The 22,577-nt window shown below is 38.4% G+C and overlaps 1 long non-coding RNA gene across 1 annotated transcript; it reads left to right on the top strand.

Annotated features, from left to right (window-relative positions):
* Positions 1–3,769: 3,769 nt before the first annotated feature.
* Positions 3,770–8,259, top strand: LOC150103973 (uncharacterized). The gene is made up of 2 exons (XR_016548720.1): positions 3,770–4,029; positions 8,006–8,259. It is a non-coding gene; the product is annotated as an uncharacterized LOC150103973 (long non-coding RNA).
* The last annotated feature ends 14,318 nt before the right edge of the window (positions 8,260–22,577 follow it).

Here is a 22,577-nt window from a genome sequence, read left to right as displayed (position 1 = left end):
ATGGTCACTTCACTGATTATTTCCGCTGTTAATTTTAATAATCAATAGATTAATTTTAATTAAAGTATTATGGATTAAATTTCGTAAGTCTAATTATGTAATGTAATTTAATTGAAAACAACATCAGTCACTACGAATTTCATCCGCTTATGATATTAATTAATCATAAGCGGATGAAAGCGGATTAATCATAAGGTGAAATGTTCTATATTGATATATTTATAGCCGAAGACCAAGAATATGACTGTTTAGATCAGTGCCCTCAGCCTTGTTAGTAAGTATCAACTAGTACATGTATATATAATTTTGTAAATACACTAAATATTTTTGACTATTATAATGTTATAATTATAATATTATAATTAGTATAATTTTGGGAAATTATTGATATAATAAAATTTGTTTAGTACTACTTCACGAACAAACGTGTTGTTCAGCCTACAATATATTAAATATATTATTATTATTACGGGCAACTCCAAGGAGTCCTTAGACCCATCTAGGGATGCTTTAAACATCATATCAAGAACAGTTATTCGGCATTCGTACAGTATCTATCATACTTTGCTTTGAATTCATTTACGGTCATGGCACCCACAACAGACTCTGACAGCTTATTCCACTCATTCACCATTCTCCAAGTAAAAAACCTAGTTCTAACACCCTTTCTAACTACACTCTTGCTCAGTTTCCATGGATGACACCTAGTTCTCCCATCATCAGCCCTGTTCTGAAAAATTTCGTGTGAATTAATCTTCTAAAACCCTTCAGTACTTTGAATGTCTCAATTATACCACCCCTTTTCCTCCTATCAAACAATTTCTGTAACCCACAGATCTTCTGCCTGTTCTCGTAAGGTTCATTCCATAGACCAGCTATCATCTTGGTCACTCGCCTCTGGATTCTCTCTACCTCCTCCCCAACAAGAAGAAATCCAGGGTCCAGATCTGGGAACAGTAGTTAAGATGGGATCGTATCAAGGCTCAAGAAGAGGAACAATAACTTGCTTTTCTCTGTTCGTCAAAGTATTCTTCAGTAACCAAGTGATCTGATGAGCTGATTTAGTCATGTTTGCTATGTGACCCCTAAACTTCAACTCCCTATCCACCAAGACACCCAAATCTCTGGCTTCGTCAACCTCCTAGAGTACAGTTATCCCAATGTGATATACTGCTGCTAATTTGTTTCACCCCAAAATGTATAACCTCACACTTTGCTACATTAAACTGACACCATTCTCATTATCCCAGACTACCAATCTATCCAAATCATCCTGCAAAATGTTGACATCATGTGCATTCACTATTGCTTTATCCAACTTTGTATCATCAGCAAATAAATGAACAGTTCCTCTTAGATCATTTCCTATATCATTAATGAACGAATTAAATAGCAGTGGTCCACAAACAGAACCCTGCGGCACACCACTAGTAACAGGCCTTCTTTTGGACTCAACTCCTGAATAAACTACTCTCCGATATCTCTCTATCAACAACCCCCCCTATCCATCTCATTAACCCTATATCCATCCCCATGTTCTGCAGTTTATTGATTAGAATTCAATGTGGTATCTTGTCTAAGGCCTTAGCCAAATCCAGCAGTATCACTGTAAATCCATTACCATTATCAAACGTGAGCAAGTTACTGAGGCATAATCTACCCTTCACAAAACCATGCTGTCCTCCATACAGTATCCTATTTTCATCTATCCATTCCTGTATTTTGCTCTTGACTAATATCTCCAAAACCTTGACAACGATTCCTGATATGCTGATCGGTCGGTAATTTTGGGGGGGGGGGGTGGGGGGGGGGGGGGGTGGGGGGGGGGGGGGGTGGGGGGGGGGGGGGGTGGGGGGGGGGGGGGGTGGGGGGGGGGGGGGGTGGGGGGGGGGGGGGGTGGGGGGGGGGGGGGGTGGGGGGGGGGGGGGGTGGGGGGGGGGGGGGGTGGGGGGGGGGGGGGGTGGGGGGGGGGGGGGGTGGGGGGGGGGGGGGGTGGGGGGGGGGGGGGGTGGGGGGGGGGGGGGGTGGGGGGGGGGGGGGGTGGGGGGGGGGGGGGGTGGGGGGGGGGGGGGGTGGGGGGGGGGGGGGGTGGGGGGGGGGGGGGGTGGGGGGGGGGGGGGGTGGGGGGGGGGGGGGGTGGGGGGGGGGGGGGGTGGGGGGGGGGGGGGGTGGGGGGGGGGGGGGGTGGGGGGGGGGGGGGGTGGGGGGGGGGGGGGGTGGGGGGGGGGGGGGGTGGGGGGGGGGGGGGGTGGGGGGGGGGGGGGGTGGGGGGGGGGGGGGGTGGGGGGAATGCACTTTTCCCTATGGGTATTTTAAAGGATAATTCCTTACACTCATATACCCCATAAGCAAAAGATGCCATCTATGGGACAGAAAACTAAACAACATTCTACCTGGTTGGTAAAAATCCATGGTTGTTTCCAAACACGATGATTTGCAGTGTCGCCCTTCTCTTGTACATTTTTAACATCAATATTATTGTTACTATTATTCCACAATAGCTTTTTTTTTTTCTTAGAATTAAAAAAGAAAATTCGTCTTGGCATGATTACATGGTGACTGTGATAAAAAAAAAAAAAAAAAAATGTTGACAAGGAGATTTTTTTATATTAAAACAAGTATCTATTTGTTTTTACATGATCTCTAATTATATAAAAACAATCACAGACTTATTATATTATCATTTTCAATATGTTCATACATCCATTTACATGTATAATTTCGGGAGCTACTCAGTCAGGAAAAACAACATTCGTGTTGTCTCTCATAGAACATTGTAATCAACTAATCAAACCACCACCGGAACGAATCGTTTACTGTTACAGTGAAAATCAAGATAAATTTAAAAAATTTACCAATATAGAGTTCGTGAATGGTTTGAAGTTACCTGAATTTGATTCTAATGTGAGAAATTTACTCATAATTGATGATTTGGTTCACCAGGCTAAGGACAGCACGGAAATAGCTGATGTATTCATAAAAGGTTCACATCACCGTAACCTTAGTGTCATTCTACTGACACAAAATTTATTCTGTAAAGGTACACATTTTCGTACAATTTCTCTCAATAGTCATTGTGTTATTGCTTTTAAAAATCCCCGAGACTCTTTGCAGTTTTCTCATTTAGCTTCCCAAGTATTTCCAGGACAAACGAACGTGTTAGTTCAGATTTATAAAGATGCAACACGGGAACCCCACTCATATTTAGTTTTAGACTTTAGACAGGAAACACCTGATATTTTACGCTTGAGGTCACGGATTTTGCCAGGAGAAGAACCCAATACAGTATTTATCCCTGAATGGCTGATAGACTCAAACGCTATGAATATCTCATCAAGTACTTATCTCATTCCTCTCCCAAACAAGCAAATGATGCTTTAAAACATTGCACCTCCAGCCAAATCACCACACTCTGTGAAATTTGCAAAAATGTATTATGTGGAAATATTCCACTAAAAAGCAAGCAAAAGTCACGCCTACGAAGGAAAAAAAAAATTATAAGAGCACTAAGTAACAAATCGCTTCCCTTCATAACCAGAAGAAAATTGGTTTTACAGCGCAGAGGAGCACTGTTCCCATTATTAGGCAGTATCATTGTTCCTTTATTGACTTCACTTATTAGAAAATGAATATGTTTAAAAAATTTACCCTTCTCCAATCACCAGAGGAGCGTGAATTGTATGAACTTGATGACGAAATGAGTGCTATTTTAAAAATAAGAAATAAACATGCAGATGAAAAAGTAAAAGCATATTTAAATGTTCTGCAAAAGTATTTAGGGTTGAAAAACCAATTGGCTCTCACAGAAGGAGAGCAACAGGAACATAGAATACCACGTCCAGAACCTTTACTGAACAAACCAAATACCCAGAACCATTCCCATCAACCATCAACATCAGCCACTCCCAGTGAAGAAAATGCTTCCACTCCAATCCCTCCCCGCAAGAGAGCTCGAAGAAGGAGTACCAAATTCATCTTTCTATCTCCCCGAAAGCTGCGTGGGAATAAGAAACTGGTTTGGAAAAAATGGTAAGTGAAAAAAAACAATTATTATTATTATTTTTTTAAATTATTTTTTTATTTTCAGTAAATGATCTGTAACAGCATTAGTTACTACAATATCATTTAACCACAAATCCTTAGAATAACATTTGCTAATAATATTTTGCATAGAAAGACCACGACATCTCAATATTAAAAAATACACACAATGCAAACCACACGCGACAGATTCCTTAGCTTGTACAGCTGCAGAATTATAATAACATTTATTAGTATTAATATTCAGAAAGTTAACAATATCGTTTTCGGGTGGACGACCGAAGCTATCGAAAAAATCACCGTGTTTGTCTTTAATATAGATAGCTTGCCAATGTTGTCCTGGCAACCAAGTCGGATCTGTGTTCACTACGAACATCGACTGTTGTTTTCTGATCGGATAATGTGGCAATTCATCACGAGAACAAACTCCTAAACCGACTTTTCTCGTCGTGGGTTCTAACTCTAGTATGCTTACTAATTGTTCAGTGTTCATAGTCCAGTAACACAGAACGATCCTTTGTTACGGATAACGTACACTCAAATTCTGCATAAAGAACCACTGTGATGTTTTCAGGAAGAGGGTGAGCAAATTTAACCTCGAGTCGCACACTTCCTCTTCTTAACAGGCTGACATGGGGGGCAACGGCATTTTGATCTGGCGATAAGTCAAATCCATAGAGAACGTTTCCCTTTACGTATTCTTCATAAGAAATGTCATTACCACAGTCTCTGTTCCATTTACCTAGTGATGTGAACAGTGACATGTAACATCTGCTGTAATGCCTTTCTTTGAAGTTCGGAGTCAAAGGTTGTGAGGGATACTGAATACCGTCAGCGGTCACTACAAGAAAATTCAGATTGAAATGATGAAAATTAAATGGATTTCTGTTGAAAGTGCCATTAAATCCATCACTAGCGACCAGTCCAATAATTAATCTAGATGGTATTTCACCTAGATACAGATTGTCTCGTGTGGCATCTGACATACCCTTGGGAATTGAAAAATAAGACACTTGCACACGATTGATGGGGTATATCATGTTTGACTTGTCTAACACAGACAGGTGAGCCAGTTGAATCTTTGAATTTATTTTGACTTTGCGGACAAAAAGTGTAGCCTCTTCAATTTGCACTTTAGCCTTAGAATCAGCATTTGCAGTCAGTAAACAAAATTCGGGAGAACTGCGAACCATACGAACACGAACAGTAACGTTATTGATCAAATACCGGTCTTGATGCATGATGTCAGCGTGTATTCGCCCAAGCATCTCGACACTTTTTGATTGGTTAATTCGAGCTTGTCGTCTACGCATCCCACATTCACTTTTGGTAAACATATCACTAACATTAGCCACATCATCTTTAACAAATAGTTCATTTGTGAGTTGACTGTTTTTACCATCTCTGTCATAATTTAGTAGGTTTTCAATATAAGCCCTATAAGGATACGTGTCTGATGCCACATTCACTAGTTTATCTTGGAGAAAAACGTCAATTTGACTGAACAGGGAATGGAAAAAATTATTCACAACACCAACTGAAGAATCTTCGATAGGTTTATTATCATTGTCGGTGATGCGCACACGAACACGTAGGTATGAGTTTCCCAAATCCAAGTATTCTTCAGATGTACCTGGTATGCAAAATTCCACAGGACCTCCACTGTCAGTACTGGATATTGGTTGGTAGGTAACATAAGAACTTCTTTCCACACACATGTTGACACGAGGGTGGGAAAAAAGATCTAACTCTGACATCATATCCTCAGCAAAAGATGTCATCTCGCTTGCGTTTTTTAGTATTCGTTTTTTTCTTCTTGCTTCCTTGACCTCTCTGAAGTAATCGACTCTGAGCCTTTTCAGCAATGGTTTTCCCAGCTTCTGATGCTCTGTTTATAAAGGCTCGACGTACAGGTACCCCTTCCAAGACATCTCCTATCATATGCTGACCGGCTTTTAAGGCTTGACGACCGACAAATTGAGCTGCAGGTTTTAAAAGTGGACTTAGAAAGGAGAAGGCACTTCTGAAAATGCTACCTAATCCGTACCCCCGCTGTATTGGGGGGCCCGTAAACATTTGAGCCCCACCTGCCTGCAATGTGTAATATCTGAGATAATCAGTCATCCTTCACTTGTCGGAACTGTAATTTAACTATTGTCTTGCCACCACGAAAGTGGAACAATTCGCCGCTGTCAGAACGAATTTCAATGCTAATTGACTGAAATGTTTGTTTTCGTAACGGATAATAATCAGGTTGAGCAAAAACGAAGGAGCACTTAGTGCTGCACTGAACAACTCGTAACAATGGTGCACATGTATCACCAACTATCTGTTCTTGTATTAAATCAGAATAAACAAAATATGCGGCTACACCCCTCTTTATATCAACTGGATATTTCCCTGTGATTGTACCTTTCAGTTTAACACCAATCTGATTAAAACCCAGTAGAAGCCCCAAACCCGAGGCCTCGTTGGGAAACAACAGGTTGTAATCTTTTGGGACTGTCAGAGAAATAGTGTTATTTGGATTCTTTTTTCCAGTAATCACAGAACTCACATCAAACATTGCTTGAAGAAGTTCAGAGGGTGAATTGTAACTGCCTTGGGGAATCTTGTACACTTTGTAAAATCCTTCTTTAGACTTTTCGAAAACTTTATTTCCTGCGATGTTGTTGTTCTCGATATTGTTGACACCTCCCCCAATTGCACGTATCATATGAAACTCATCATAACCGGAATCAATGTTATTAAATTCTCCCGGAAGATGAATTTCAGCAAGAGCAACTTCCCATTTACCTTTAAGTCTGATCTCATGTGGTAATTCCACTTGAAATTTCGTTTGCGTGTTTGTAGGAAACATTTTCATACTGGCATTACTGGGAAGGGTTAAGTAAAACATCTTCGCTACGAACCCAAGAATTATACGATGAGGGATAACCGAGCCACTTAACAAAATACTGAAGCTTTCCTTTCTGTTTGCGTTGCTTAAGTACTTGTTCGATTAGATACACGTCTTCCGGAAGTTCATTGGGTATATTAGCCTTTTGCAGTTGAGGTTCATAGAAAGTTCCCTCCACTATCTCTCCGTCCCTACTGCGAACTCTATATACTACAGGGTTTCTATTAATAACCTGAGCAATAGTGAACAATTCTCGTGTCCAGTTACCCCAATACCCTTTTCTAAATTTGTGGGTATCATCGCTTAAAACCACACTATCACCTACTTGAAATTTTGGTTTGGTAGTCTCCTCTTGGGTTCCGTACAAATATTTCCAAACACGATCCTCGTTGTGAAGGTTAACTTGCGAAGGAGCCATACCGATAGTGCGGTGTGGTGTGAGGTTATAAGTATGTACAAGGGTCGGCAAAACTTTCGTATAACTTTTACTTTTAGTATACGTCATCCATTTGTAGATCTTTGTTTTCAATGTTCTGATAAATCTTTCTGCAATGGGTGCTTTCATTTCACTCCTGGTTGTGTAGAAATGAATATTATGGTTCTTAAACAATGCACGAACTTTCTTGTTGCAAAACTCTTTTCCTTGATCAGTGTTTATGTAACATGGCTTTTCCTCTTTAAAAATAGACTCGAAAGCCTTAACAACATCGTCTGCTGATTTCTTCTTCAGTGTTCGAACCCACGCAAATCGGGAAAAACAATCAATGCATACAAGAAGGAAACACACACCCCCATTCTCTTTTGCAAGGGATGACATATCTGCCAAATCACATTGAAAAGTATGTAAAAGTGTCGGGACTTTGATTTGATTGCGTTTAAACTTTCTTCTAATGGGTTTATGTCTCACATAAGTAGGTTGTGTTGCTAACCAACTTTTCACGGTTTCATGTGACAAATTTGTATGTTTCTGTAAAGCTTTGATACTTCCAAAACTAACTACTGTATTAGGATTATAGTAATCTGCTAACTTTTCCATTACTATCAATGGTTTTTTTTTCTTTGCAGGTGAAAATCAAGAAACATCGCAAAAGTGGCAGTTACTTGCTTTTATAGCAGTACTGCTAACATTAATGACCGGAGAAATAGCCATAATCATTTGGGAAGTAGTATCAAAAGCAGGCAACCAAACTTGCCTCATCAAAGAAATGTTACGCCAAGAAAAACACCATTTGCATTGGTGATATATGTAAATTCCTATTTCTGCATATTGCATTGTAAATAATATCTGTGAAATAAATATGTAAACTTAAAAGAACAAACAGTGTCTTTGATGTGTTATGTATGTTTAAGAGAACACTTTTGCAATAACCGTGAATACACACACGATTTGTTTATTTATTTATTTATTGAATTTAAGATCTTAATTTTAGACAAATCAAAATATTCGGATGAATTATGAATAAAATATGAACTTGATTAGAACATGTATATAGAAGAAAAAAAAAAAAAAGGTATGTGTGTTTGAGTGACATCAGTATATAATTAATTATTCAGAAAAGCTCGAAAGACTGCCGCCATCACGACTTACTCTAAGAATTCCCACCCTTTAACAGGAAACAAATACCGCAAATGTATTGGAAAATTAGTACAACCATCTATATAAAATAAAATAAGAATAAAAAAAAAAAAAAAAACCGTATGTTTGAGTGACACTAGTATATAATTAATTATTCAGAAAAATCTAATCACACCCACCATCACGACATACGCTAAGAATTCCCATAGACGACAATGACGGATGTGTGTCACCCTGGGAAAATTCAAAGATATCTTATCTCAAAACATAGCCCACAATTCCATAGCCAAACCAAAATACCGCACAAAGACATAACGTCACGATTCTTATCTCTAAATATCACCCATCACACCACGTGATATTTCTGACAGAAGGGGCCCAGAGAAATTCCAAACTCAATAACAACAAACATTTGCGTCACGATTCCTTATCTTATCTTGATCTTGATCTTGTCAGAAGTGTCCACCAATGACAACACGATTACTTATACACACATATATTTCCCTTTCCATTCAAAACAATAACGTCACTTATTTACAACTAACAAATGACGTCACTTATCTACATCTGAAAACAACACACACCCACGACACGATTCCTTATCTTATCTTGATCTTGATCTTGTCAGAAGTGTCCCACCAATCACGACACGAGTTCTTATCCACTAATATCATCCTTTCCATTCAAAACAACAACGTCACTTATTTACAAATAACAAATGACGACATTTATTTACAAATAAAAAATGACGTCACTTATCTACATCTGAAAACAACACACACCCACCTCACCATTCCTTATCTTATCTTGATCTTCATCTTGTCAGAACTGCACCACCAATCACAACACGAATCCTTATCTCTACCATCACCCATAATCCCATACGCGAACCAAAACACAACAACAGAAGCCAGTGACACACTTGCCCACACGGAAATTCCAAACATTACACACCCATGAAGCCATGCACACAATGACGTCATCAACCAATCACGTCACGATTCCTTATCTTATCTTGATCTTGATCTTGTCAGAAGTGACCCCCCTACTACTTTGCTGTTACCCTCCTGCCATGATCAGAGCTTTAGTAGCTCAATAACACCTTCTCCCTACACTGTCCTCTACAGATAACGGGGAAATTGAAAAGCATTCTTGCTTCGTCCTTTAAGCCAGTCCTTATAAGGACTGTATCTCTAGGTGGGGAGATGAAGGCATTGAAATTAACATCCCAGTCCTTTTTAGGACTTCCAGGGTAGCGGATGGCAATGCTATAGCCAATGAAGTTTTAACTCAGGCTCTCGGCTAATACCGTTACTCAGTCATGACCAGAGCTTTTAGCTCAATAAACACCCCACCCACACAGATTTTCTTCATTCAGATGACAGGATAAAGAGTCAAGGACTCAGTCCATCGCCGTGAGATGCGGTGATTAATACCCTTTGGAGGGTAATGGATGGCATTACTCTTGTCGATGAATGCTCGGCTATTGCTGTTACCCTCAAAAAAAAAAAAAAACGGTATCATTATAAGGACTGGCTTAAAGGTCTTTATAAGGATATCTACGTGGGGATAGATGACGGTATCAATCGACCGTAAAAACCAGAGTTTACGGGTGAAAAAACTTCCATAATCAGCTGTCACCTTTTGCAGGAAGAGACTAGATAAAGATTTCTCACGTCCCTGACCAAAGGGCTTCGTCTATACCGACTTAGCTACGGAGGGTCCTTAGTGTACACGAAGGAAATATCCTGTCATGTCTTTTCCCGAAATACTGCATTAGCAATTAGCAGAACAATTAACGTAATAAATCAGTATATCAATAAATCAATACTGCTACCAATGCTGTTTGTCGAGGAATTGTGATTTTTGCCATCAAAGATAATATTCCTCCACAAAAGTATTAGAGCAATATCTGAAATTGTGAAACCAACCAAAAATTCTCACTCGCATTCCACATTTCGTAGGAACAAGCAGTGAGCATTGAATACAAAGAGCATTGACACGGATACTTATAATTTCAAAGCAGTTCCATGAGCACCGACTAAAGTAACAGTTTCAAAATTTTCCCGTGAAATTCCTCATTAATTCATCGGATTAATATTTTCATGTGGCAGATCAATCACAAAAAATATATGCACATTGTCAGAAGCCACAAAATAGTAGCGATTTTGTCCCTATTAAAAGCTTCTGAAGACAAAATCGAATACAATTTCCAAATAACAATATTCTTCATAAGTTGCCAAAGACCTATGTAAACTTTCCACTGAAATTTCTCTCATCACAATGTCTATTTATTCTTAATAATTTCTTATTAAGAATCTTAAATATTTTAAGATTGTGTTTTTGGATTGTAAACACAAAAACCAGGAGAATTACAAAATGCTAACTTATAATCCACTTTCTCTAAAATATGACATGAAGTAATCCCGTCTCTGAATTTAAAAGAAGCCTTATGTCATAGTTGAGGCCTTGAACAGGTGCAGAATTATCCTCAAGATATAATCCTTCTTTACGAAACAAGTGTCAATTCTCCATCAATACTATCGATAATTTGGACGAAGTGGCATCTTTACCATCATTACTATTCAATTCAGTTCAAAACATTTCAGTCCAATCGCTTTTCATGCAAACGTATGGAGCAAGACTTAGATTACACTCATTATGGATCTCTTACAACTCATCCCACACGTAACGACATGTCCTGTTACGCCCACCAACACAATCTCTTTATAGATTAAGATATTGTGTTGGCCAGAGACTTTAGCTGCATTGTGGATCAAAAGAAAAAAAAAAACAGGCGACAATGTGATGGATATTTAGTAAGTTAGTTAATTAATTAACTAAATAATTAATAGAACTTCAGCGGCAACGAATGATACATAATAAGTAAATGATAATACAGCATAAACAATAAAGAAGTCATTGATGCCTTTCAGCACCCACATGCAGAAAAGAGATTTCAGAAGACGATGTCCGATTGAAAACGAGCTAAACAATCTTAACTGAAGCGATGCTACATCTCCAAACCCACTGTTCCTATGATGGATTTCTAATCAGAAAAGTTTACTACATCCTTTTCTACATTCTGTTATAAAAGAATTTATAAAACTATGAAACCCAAATATTTCGGACCAGCAACTAACTGTCCATCATCAGTTATATCCATCCATCCAACTCAAGTTCGTCCTTAGACTGGTCGATTCCCCTAAATCCATCAGTCTGAAATCAAACCCTTCACCTCCGTATGAGACAGATCAGTTGAGAAGCTCTCATCAGTGACATGATAGGCAACAATTCATTATAAGCAATGCCAATGTTGCTTATGATATTCAGTTTGATGTACAATTTATTTAATGTATAATTTAATCAATATCTGTCGATAATTAAAAATTTTCCTTTTATAAATACTCCTAAGCATTAAATATTATTTTCTTGGTGAATGATTTAAAATAAAATCAACAGATGGCAGCACTTGAAAATTCCCAGTTCATTTCCATTAGGATAAGAACAAATGTAATTTTGAAAGAGAAGTAGCAAATTTAACTAACTGTTAATTTTATAATTTATTAATAATATATATGGTAATAATTAAAATAATAATAATAATATTATTATTATTATTAAGAACAGTTATCAGGACAATAACCGCCAAAATTTCGTAAACAATACACTAATGCTAAACACCAAAACAACGTATCCAATTGTTAACATTTCATTGCAGAAAGAATTAGCTTTCGTTTTTATGATTCATTGTTAAGCATTTTCTTCAATTTCTGAGATAATTCTATAAGGTAACTGAAAGTGTTCTTGATAAAAAATAAAGTAAAAGAAAAAAGATTTCGAAGATGCTAAAAATGAAGACGAAGATTATACGCAGTAAGTGATCGCATAGAACTTCTATTCTATGCGATTTCGAATTGCAGTTGAATTCCCGAATTTTTTTCAAAGATGTTCTGCTAAGAACATCTTTGAAAAAAATAGTTTTATTTATTTATTTGTTTATATAACGACTTCAGCTTTTTTCGTTTTTGTCAGTTTACACGCTTTGCAATGAGTAAGTACTTCAGTTAAAGGCTTGTGTTTGGTATTCCAGAGAGGTCTCTGATTCTGTTTATTATTATTATTATTATTATTATTATTATTATTATTATTATTATTATTATTATTATTATTATTATTTAGGCACAGATTTTAGTGATGATGACAAATTAAACTTGGAAATAGATATCAAAATATGCAATGTTCTTGGAGGGAGACCCTGGCAAGGGGAAACCAACTGAATAAATTGTTACGAAATAAGAGAGAAATGAGAGAAAATACTAAACCAGCAGTTTGTAAAATGTTGAAACCAATTTTAAGTTGTGGATCTCAGAGTCGAGTTAGAAATAAAGCACTTGACGAAAGATCACATTGAGAATACATACCCGGAAATTGATTATTATTATTAGTAGTAGTAGTACAGGACACAGCAATCAAACCAACGAACAGTAACTAACTGATGTCATCTTCAGATAAGTTTAATAAAAGCTTCGAGGATGCAAGCTCAGACATTCCACCTCAACTAGGATCAATATACAGAAAAATAGATCAATATATTATAGCTTCAGCATTTAAATGCATTAAAATAAATAAATAAACGCTTTAATGAAAAATTCGTAAAAACATGTAAATATCGAATGTATGTGTATTATAAATATATATAATATATGAAAAACTTTAAAATATCCCTATTTAAAGCCTTGTGAAGCGCCATACAGGGATTCAAATGCCGCTAAACTTTGCAGGACTACTTTCTGCGTCATGCGAAAGCGATATCGGAGAAGGAAAAAAAAAAAAAAAAAGTAGTTCCAAACGTCACCACCAGGGGCGTTGTAAACAACAAATGCATGGAATTTGCATATCACGCGCCTAAGCAGGTGCCAGGAGGGTTTAAAAAGATTGACACAGGATTTTTCCTTTTTCTGGTTGTTAATATCGCCCACAGTGATGACACTAATCTTGCCCCAACGTGCTTCGCTCGTGAAGCTTTACTACTTAGCAAAAGCAATGCTGTAGCTGACCTCGGCGAATTTTTCCCGAACGAGGAATCGACGAGATCCACAATCTCCGTGGCTTATACTTGGATAAAAGATAAAATAAAAAATATAATTTCTCGTTATCTTTAATTTTTAATGGAATAAATTGGAAAACTTTCAACTTTTAAATTTATTTCGGAGTATTTTAGTAATAAGTTATAACACCTTTTAATTATTTGTATATGAAAATATGACTAGTGAACTACAACTAAATTGCTATCATTCATAATAACGAAGGAATTTTTGAAAACGATAAAATTCCCATCGAACATCTCGGTTTTCTTACGAACGTTTAAGACACACATAAATGTTGAATTTTGCAGCTTCGTGAAATGTATCAAATATATATCAAATATAAATATATATATATATATATATATATATATATATATGCAAGTATACCAACAACGGCTCAGACTAAGCTACGTTTTGTTTGCAAAATGAACGTAGCAAATATATATATATATATATATATATATATATATATATATATATATGCAAGTATACCAACAACGGCTCAGACTAAGCTACGTTTTGTTTGCAAAATGAACGTAGCAAAGTAGATCTGTACCAAACCGGACGACACATCAGTACCTCTAACGCCGCTTGTCGGATTTTATATTTTAGTATTAATGAGCACCATCTAACAGTAGTTCATCTTGAAAATGGTCAGAGAGTATGCTTCAGAAATATTAACGCATTCAGCACAGATGAGTCACTAAGGGGCACAACATTAACAGCGTTTATTATAAGCTATTAGCAGATCTATCTATCAATTCACTTGGTTGCTGAAAAACACTTTAACGAGCAGAGACAAATAGGTTATTGTTCCTCTGTATCGAGCCTTGATAAGACCCTATCTGGACTACTGTGCCCAGATATGGGCGTCAGGGTTTCTTTTCGATCGGGAGGAGGTGGAGAGGATCCAGAGACGAGTGACCAAGATAATAGCAGAACTATGGAATGAACCTTATGAGAACAAGTTGAAGATTTGTGGGCTGCAGAAATTGGTTGATAGGCGGAAAAGGGGTGATATGATTGAGACATTCAAATTTCTGAAGGGTTTCTATAAGATTAATTCAGAAGATATTTTTGAGAATAGGACTGGTAGTGAGAGAACTAGGGGCCATCCATGGAAGCTTAGTAAGAGTGTGGTTAGCAAGGGTATTAAAGCTACGTTTTTTTACTTAGAGAGTGGTAAATGAGTGTAATAAGCTGCTAGAGTCTGTTGTGGGTGCCATGACTGTAAATGAGTTCAAGGTGAAGTATGATAGATACTGTGTGAATATCCATTGAATGCCTGTGATAATAATAATAATAATAATATTAATGATCAGTATTCTACAATCTTGATATTATTTTTAACCCTCTCCTTTGTACTCTCTCTCTCTCTCTCTCTCTCTCTCTCATCTCTCTCTCTCTCTCTCTCTCTCTCTCTCTCTCTCTCTCTCTCTCTCTCTCTCTCTCTCTCTCTCCAATATATCAGAATCACAACGGAATCCAGGCGACCAGATCTGCGCACAATAGTCCAAGCGAAGTCTTATCAAGGCCTTGTAAAAGGAAAAATAACATCCTTATCCTTACATGTGAATGTTCGTTTGAGCATTGCAATTATCTTTTGAGTTCTGTTTCCAATCTTTGCCACATGGCCACTAAACTTCAACTTCCTATCTATTAACAGTCCAAGATCCCTAGCTTCATCAGTTCCTTCTAGCCTAATATCACTAATATAATACGACATTGGGTGTTAGAAAAGATTAGTAGACCTTTAAGGCTCCTTAAGGATATTGACCGAAGAAAGTTAAAATATTTTCGACACATTGGAAGGAGGACCTCTCAGAACAGTAATAGAAGGTAAAGTTCCTGGAAAAAGAGGCAGGGGTAGACCATCAATGAGATGGATGGATGGCGTGTGTGGAGTGACTGATCTTCAGAGAGTTGAGGCTGCCAGAAAAGCAAACAACAGGACTACATGGCGAGGCCTGGTGTGAAAAATCACCGAGCATCGGAGTGACCATACGGCATCTGTAGATGCCCAGTGAACATAGAGAGAGAGAGAAATGACATTCATTTTCCCATACCCACAATTGCAGCCTGTTCAAATCATTCTGCAAAGACCGCATATCAACAATATTCCTGATTAACATTAGTATAAATGTTATAAATGTAATGATTAATTTCTATTTACGTGAATTATACATTAAAACGATTTATACATTAAGAACACATCCGATATTGATATATTTGATACCTTTATGGAGCAGCGAAGTGATGTGTTAGTTAATTTTGCTTCATATACGTCTTCATTGTATTATGTTCTGTTGAAGTTTTTACGCATGCGTTTAATGGGATGTAGCAATCTTAACCGGAATACTTAGTATTAGTTATTCTGCTTCTTCTTCTTCTGCAACTTTTCCCACTTAAGTAGGGTCGCTGTTTTTGGTGAGTCTCCTCCACAACCGCCTGTCTTGGGCTGTAGCCACATCCAAGTTCTTCATCCTCAAGTCCTCCTCCACCATCTCCCTCCAGAGATGGAGGGAGATGGTGGAGGAGGTCCGTCTCAATTTCGCATCCTGTATCTTTGCTCCTAAGTTCTTAACTTTCACCGTTCCCCTTACATAGGCATTTCTCAGATGATCCTTTCTGGTCACACCGCACATCCACCTAAGCATTCTCATCTCCGCTACCTCCATCCTGCTGATGTTACTTTTCCTCAGGACCACAGTAACCATAGCATACATCATAGCTGGTCTCACTACTGTCCTGTAGATTTTGCCTTTCAGATTGATTAAAAGTTATTAAAAGTAATATTTATTGCTTAAGGACACACTAATTTTAAAAAAGAGCAGTTTGCTTATTAGTTTCTTTTCTTTTCTTTTTTTTTATGATTTCTCTTTCATTCGATGAAGTCATTTATAGCAAAGCATATGTTTTATGGTATATTAAAGGATTTTATTGTTTTCTTCCTAGGCGGGTTAATACATTTTATACGTGATATGCTTGCATTCGCTTTGAAAATCATTTGGCAGTCTGGAACTAACATTTCTTTTTTCCGTTTAGTAACTTTTAAGTAGTCCATTTGTTTCGAAATTTATACTTTCTCTATACGTTCTCTTTCTCCTGCTGTCTCTGTTGAGTGCGTCAATACGATATCGTTTATTTCGCCCCCCCCCTCTCTATTCATTGTTCTAATATATACGCGTACTGTTTATTTTGTTTGGTTCTTTTTAATGACAGTGTTTAGCGATTGATTACCGGTTTCTGTGACTTGTGGGTAATAATAACACCATTTCTAGTTTAACAAGGTACTTTAGCAATCCATCAACATTAATCAACAATAATTCAAGTTCTTGGATTGATATTACGAGTTGGAACAACAATATAATATTATTATGTCGCAGCCCTTCAAGAGACACTCAAAGACTGATGCCTTACACTTCAGGGCGCATATCTATCTGCACCAAGGAAAGGAAATACCCAACAAATCTTTCCCGCTAACTTTCTGACACATCAAACAGTATAAAATATAGATTAGAAACGAGAAATGTAAGGTATTTTAATTTAAATCCCGGATATTCTATCTCCTGAGGAATTTATGTATTTGATATATTTGAACATATTCATTATATATTTTATTGTATTATGTATTTAATATTCATTCACATAATAATGTCAATATTATAAATTTGTATTATAATATTTTATAATATTATAATAATGTCAATATTATAAATTTATATTATAATATTTTGTAATATTATAATAATGTCAATATTAGATTTAAGAAAATGAATTATATATAATACATGTTTATAATGGTTATACTGTAATACTGTTGATTACAGTTAGCATTTCTGTTTCCATCGCAAATCAAAATAACTCTGCTACTTCCGTATTTTCTCGTCGCTAGATGGCAAGACTGCAAATCGTCATGGGAATTTGTGATTTGCCATAGCTTCGCATAAACACTGACATCGCTATAGTTAGAATTACACAAAAACGCTGTCTTTTCAATTTTTCTTCTAACTTTCTAAAGATTCTATGTATTTTATGAAAAATACCTTTAATTTTCTTTTTCTAATTAAATCACTACTTTCCGATAGAAAATTTTGTTTTAGCAACTTCTCCATAACACATCAAATTGTCTTAGCTGTCGCCTTTTACAAATATTCTTTCCCAAAGCATCTTGATTGAAAGATGTTACTGATCTCCAACTTCAGAACTTAACCCCCCCACCACCACCACCATTCGGAATGGATGTCAACGATGATATCGGAATCTAAATGTTGGGTGTGTGCCAATCTGTAATATTGCTTGCTTTGATTTACTCATTTTCTGTATAAATGTATAATTTATATATTTACCTTTAAACGTATAAATGCAATTATATTTTATGTTGAAATTATGTTTACAAATTAAATAAAGTAGAAATTCCTCTTATTACCAGTATTTATAGTTAAAAAATCTCGGAACTGCAAAAACCGCAAAACGTTACTGTCTATAAGGGTGAATCAAAATGCTTTTATAATCTCTGCTGTCTGATAAGGTTACTGTGTAGGGGAAAGTTTATGAGCTAAGTGCTCTGCCCGAGTGGGTGCGAGTTAAAGATCTTCATTAGGAATTAGGATGGCTTTAGGTCTCCTATATTTGAAGAAATCCGATTCATCATAGTTTGCTGCTTGTTGCACTAATTCATTTGGATGTGAAGACGATTTTGAGAACTTTACTGCTAAAGATTGCAGGAAAGAGTAGATATAAGGGATATTTGTGGGTCCCGATGAACATCTCTGATGCACCATGACGCATTTAAAATCATGCGTAGGCATTTGTTTTGCACTCTCTGCAGTTTGAGGATATTTGTGCTTGAAGTGTGACTCCAGGCTGGGGACGCATAAGTAATAATGGGTCTAATCATCAACTGATAGAGGAGCAGTTTTATTTCGGTATCCAGTTTACTATTCCTGTTGATAAGAGGGTAAAGCTGTGCTATGACTTTTGATGCCTTTGTACATGAGGCTTTTGTATGTGGGCTGAAGGTTAGTTTTCTGTCCAGAAGTACACTGAAATATTTGGTTTCTGCTTTCCAGGGAATTTTGATATTAAATAGGAATATGTCATCTTTAGGAGATATTGAGTTTTAAGCGAAAAGCGTGAGAGTGCTCTTTTGAGGGTTTGCTTGAAATCTCCAATTGGAGAACTAATGCTCTAGTTTTTCTTGCAGTTTCTTGGTGACAAGATGCGGTTTAAGAGATCTGGCTAGTATTGCTGTGTCGGCAGCGTAGAGAGAAATGACAGATTACATTGTATTGTGCTGATGTCCGCCATGTAAATCGAGAAAAGTATCGGTGCCAGGAGAGACTCTTGGGGCACCTACCAAGATTTGTCGTTGGGTAGATAATACATCATTATGTTGACTTGCATTCGTCTGCCACTGAGAAATGACTTTGTAAGGTGGACTAGATCCAATGGAATGCCGGCTAAAATCAGCTTGTATAGTAGTCCAAAGTGCCATAGCTTGTCAAAAGCTTTTTCTAAGTCAAGAAAAACTGCTCCGGTATATTGGTGCCAATTGTAGCTTGTGGTAATGAACTCGATTAGTCTATGGATTTGTTGAGTAGTTCTGTGAAACTGGCGAAAGCCATGGGGGTGGGGGGGGGGGGGGGTGGGGGGGGGGGGGGGTGGGGGGGGGGGGGGGTGGGGGGGGGGGGGGGTGGGGGGGGGGGGGGGTGGGGGGGGGGGGGGGTGGGGGGGGGGGGGGGTGGGGGGGGGGGGGGGTGGGGGGGGGGGGGGGTGGGGGGGGGGGGGGGTGGGGGGGGGGGGGGGTGGGGGGGGGGGGGGGTGGGGGGGGGGGGGGGTGGGGGGGGGGGGGGGTGGGGGGGGGGGGGGGTGGGGGGGGGGGGGGGTGGGGGGGGGGGGGGGTGGGGGGGGGGGGGGGTGGGGGGGGGGGGGGGTGGGGGGGGGGGGGGGTGGGGGGGGGGGGGGGTGGGGGGGGGGGGGGGTGGGGGGGGGGGGGGGTGGGGGGGGGGGGGGGTGGGGGGGGGGGGGGGTGGGGGGGGGGGGGGGTGGGGGGGGGGGGGGGTGGGGGGGGGGGGGGGTGGGGGGGGGGGGGGGTGGGGGGGGGGGGGGGTGGGGGGGGGGGGGGTTAACATCAATCTTTTTCATATGGAATAAAACCATATATCAGAAATTGACTGGCCTTGCAATGGGTTGCTCCCTCGCCCCATCTTGTGCTGATCTATTTATGGAGGATTTTGAAAGTAAAATCTTATCTCAAACAGACCCTAAACCCACAGTATGGTGGAGATACGTGGACGATATCTTCATTGTTTGGAACTACATAAAAAAGGACCTGTTGAATTTTCTTAACAAGAAAATCCAACAGGTCCTTAAGAAGCTTACAAATGGTGGTATCAACCCTTCAGTTTACCTTTATTTACATTTTACTTCCTCCCACCACATTTCTCAGAAACCGAGTATTGTACACATGCTGAAGAACCGTGCCTCTCTCCTCACATCAAATCAACAACACCTCCAGGAAGAACTATCCTTGATATTTAACAACCTTACCATGAATGGATTTCCTCGAAGACTCGTCCATAAGATAATTTTCTCTGAACCCCGAAAAAGACAACGAGATGATATACGTTATATTTCTACCATCGTCATTTCTTACTTAGGGACAGTTTCCAATAAGATTGGAAGACTCCTTAAACCACATAAAATAAGAGTGGCCTTTAAACCGACAGAAACGATTAGGCAATTCTTAAGATCTCCAAAAGATAGCCATCCTTTCTCCAAATATGCTGGTATTTACAACATACCCTGCTAGTGCGGCTTAAATTACATCGGCCAAACTTCAAGGAGCCTTGAAATTAGGCAAACGGAACACATATGTGACGTCACTAATAACAGAGAAGAAAAATCAGGGTTAGCTTTTCATTTCTCAAGAACGAACCATACCATAGAGTGGGATAGAAGCACAATTCCTTACATGGAAAAGGACTTCCGCTCCCGAATTTTTAAAGAGGCCACAGCAGTTGCCCGCTGTATACAAAACCTTAACAGGAACCAGGGATTAATCTTGCCCGTGATCTGGAATACCATCAATAGGTCTCTCAAATCACCAGAACTGAATTACAGTGCCAACTATAGAACGTTCCAAAATAACAAGTGATATGATGCACACTCTATGCATATATTGTACGCACTCTGTTCTTTAATTAATATAACTGGAATCGGTTGAATATAGGTTGTAACAGTTTTTTACTTTTTAGTGCCTTACCCTGAAGATGCCAACAGCCTTAGGTGGTGAAACTAGTTGGTATAACGTAGTTGTTTATTTTATGTACTTGATCAGTATAATCCGATTAAAAGTCATTCCAGAGCTTTGTGGTAAAGAAAATTAAATGTTTTTAATATGTCGTTATATGTCATTGGTAACAAAAATTTCAATTGATCATTTTTTTTTTCAGTTCACAGCATTACACATTGAAAACGACGCGTCGTCCTTTATCTGAAGATAGAGTAAGTACTTAATATTTTTTGTAATATTTTACTGAAAATACAAAGTATGTTATAAAAAGATAATGACAACTTAGAATATTAGAATATAAGAAAAACTAGATTTTTTCAGGAATTCAAAAGTCTGTTTCAACAAAACTGTATAAAGCAGTTAAAAGAAAATATTTTTAAAGATTTAAACAGTGAAATTGTAATTTGTCTGTTAACAGATTTCAAATTAAGTGGAAGGCGGTTCTGAATTTCAGAAATTACCCTGAGATATGATGCTCATGAAGATAATCATATGCCCATGCCATGATGCTGCTGCTGCTGATGATGATGATGATCACAGTAAAGGAAAATTAGGAATGTCATCCAGATCCGCCATTTTTAAAGGCTGCTTTCATTTTAAAGCAGACAACAAAGTCTATTTTGGGGTATTCGGCAACTACTATTTATGAGTCTCTTTCAGCATGGGCAACCATAACAGAAGATTTCCATCTCACGATGATCTAATGAAGGGGTGGATATTAATAGACTATCATTACTAGCATAATATTCAGCAAAAAATTGCCAGCATACTAGACTATTTTGAATATCTGCTACTTTCGCTCGTTTTATCCTATTTTCTTCTGTTCTTTCCTTAAATAAAGTTCATTCCAATGTTTGAAAGGAAAAAGAAAGTATTACTACAGCCAGAAGAAATCTGTTTTCAAACAAAATAAAAACAAACAAAACATCATTGTATATATAGTATATTATGGTATTATGCTTTCATGAGGTACCAACCTGTACTAGAAAATGATAATAGTAATAACCATATATAAAATAAAATAAGTACCAGTAAGCAATGTGTTTCATACACTAAATTTCACAGCCTTATATCTCTGAATGAAAGAGAGTGCTCAAACTATGTTGTAGCAGGTTTGCATTATCTATCGGTAGTTTCATGGAAGGCAATAACGTTTTCCAACGAAATTCCAACTTTAGTAATTTACAACTGATATAAGCAGGCGAATCCTAATATCGAGTATATCTATCTTTGGCTTTATTCTACTCCTGCACCATTTGAGGGAGGCTTTCCACCAATGTGTGGCAGATATCAAGGTGGAATTTATCTCCATTCCTCAACCAATGCAGTACTGAGTTCAGTGAGAGATCGAGGACATGCTGCTCTGAACTTAATCGCCGCTCCAATTCTTCCCAAAGGTGTTCGATGGGGTTGAGGTCAGAATTCTGCGCAGGCCAGAACAGTCGTTTAACACCCAACTCTTCATAACATTCCATAACAGCTGCAGCTTGGGGCATGGGGCGTCGTCATCGTGACTGGTCCATTCTATAAAACCTTCACAGAGTGGGCAGCACCTGAGTATCCAGAATATCAAGGGGATACTGAGCTGCATTCATGAACCACAGACAACGACTAGTGGTCACACTCCAACCCAGCTAAATACATCCCACACCATTACTCCCCCACCACCAAATG

This window comes from Typopeltis vanoorti, chromosome 8 (genome assembly GCF_054136105.1).
Source record: "Typopeltis vanoorti isolate ZY-2024b chromosome 8, IOZ_Tvanoo_1.0, whole genome shotgun sequence".
NCBI classification, from domain to species: domain Eukaryota; kingdom Metazoa; phylum Arthropoda; class Arachnida; order Uropygi; family Thelyphonidae; genus Typopeltis; species Typopeltis vanoorti.
This window is presented reverse-complemented; position numbering and strand designations above follow the sequence as displayed.